Genomic DNA, 1,815 nt, shown 5'->3' with positions numbered 1-1,815 from the left:
ATACCTGGCAAATAAAGCGGATTCTGATTCTGATTCGGATTTTGATGCTGATCGGCGGGACTGAGAGATCCGTGATAGCAGTGAGCCGTGTGTTAGGGGTACAGTAGTGGGTGACTTAGGGTGACCACCCGTCCCGCGTAGCGCGTGCGCGCACAGCGTTGAGCCCCATTCACCGTCCCGCAAATTGGAGACCGTGTCACGCATAATCAACGCTTGCTCAAAAAAAAAAGTTGCTCGTTCTATCTTGGAGCCCGAGGCAGCCAAACGAACATTAGGCTCGTTGGACCATGAACTGCGCCTGTAAAGTAGACGAGCCGGCGGCAGCAGCCGGGGTGTGGGGGGGGGGGGTGACACTAAAACTGCGGTAAAGTCGGACAGTTTCCAGCCATTCCAGACAGCGAAGGGACTTTAACAATGTGGTGCGATTCCGATTTTATAAAATATAATCAGACCCACATATCATGGAACAGTCTCTAGTTTTAATTGTAGATCCAAATGTTCTACATGTGATCTGTTCTGATTTTAATTAACAACAGACTGAGATGATCTGTGATCTGAACCGGATTTAGTCTCTCTGACTTCTAACGTCACTATCCCCAGAATGTCCAGAATAGGACTTTAAATCAGCCAAATAGTAAAATCCCTCCGATTCGTTTGTCATGACGCGCAGGCACGTGCATACCAGACACTGGGAAGGACTTTTAGGAACGCGCGTTTCCAATTCAAAAATGGAGAAAGAGCCCGAGTCTGAGCAGTCTGAGGCCCCCCCCCCCCCACCAGTTACAAAGAGAAGGTGGTTCAAGGAAGACTGGCAAGACTCTTTGTTAAACTGTTCCTGTTGACAACTACATTCCTGTTAGTCCTATAATTTTATATTATAATGTATTTAAAGTGAATAATTGTAAGAAAATAAAAATTAAATAGCTAAAGTAAATCGTAATTGGAAGTGCATCTGTCAATTATATTATAATTGTATGAATGTTCAAATATTAATCTTTATTTAGAAAAAATACACATTGGTTGGCCTATTCATGAGCTTACATCGCAGTTACACATGTTCAGCATAGGGCATTATTAATACACCATGTAAGGTGGTATGTGCTAGAAAGTGGTAAACCAGTATCAGTGAGTCTGCCCGTGGGGGGGCACCTCGCGCCAGGCAGTGTCCCACATTGTCCCTCAGAAACATACCACTTGTCCCCCCTTGGGCTTATTAGCAGGTGGTCACCCTAGGGTGACTGGTTGGAAAAGATGAAACTCCTGGCTCTGTCCCGGCTCGCATCTGGTGGCGTTTGCTTGTGAGAAGGAGATGGGCAATTGGGTTAGCCGCTGTAGCAGCTAGGGATTGGCTGCCACGCGTTGGGTGAACGACGGCAGCGAGCTAGCAGCTAACCGACGAGACAACAAAAACAATTGAAACCTTTTTTGTAAAAGCCTTCAAAGTCACATTCGAAACTAGAGGCGTAAAGTAGGATTTTGGTCTAAAGGGAGATCTTTGGGCTGCGTTATTATTTCTGTGATTATTTTGGTGATACCAAAATACATTGGAGAATGGAGTTTGGTGTGGTGCCGGAACCGTTACCTTTTTAACCCTTGTGTTGTCTTCACTTCGGGGACCCTCTCGTGTCCCTCGGGTCAAATTGACCCGTGACTTATTCGTGGTTTTAAAACATTTCTGAAATAAAATTTTACTTCACGATCTGTTAACAAATATTGTCTTTACCCCTTGTCTTGTCTTCCCGTTAACCATGAACTTGCCCTTCCAGGTCAAAATTACAAAAAAGATTTTGTGCTTTTCCGATGTTTTTGTCATTT

This window comes from Etheostoma spectabile, chromosome 16 (assembly GCF_008692095.1).
Source record: "Etheostoma spectabile isolate EspeVRDwgs_2016 chromosome 16, UIUC_Espe_1.0, whole genome shotgun sequence".
NCBI classification, from domain to species: domain Eukaryota; kingdom Metazoa; phylum Chordata; class Actinopteri; order Perciformes; family Percidae; genus Etheostoma; species Etheostoma spectabile.
The sequence above is the reverse complement of the archived record's forward strand: the minus strand, read 5'-3'. Positions refer to the sequence as shown.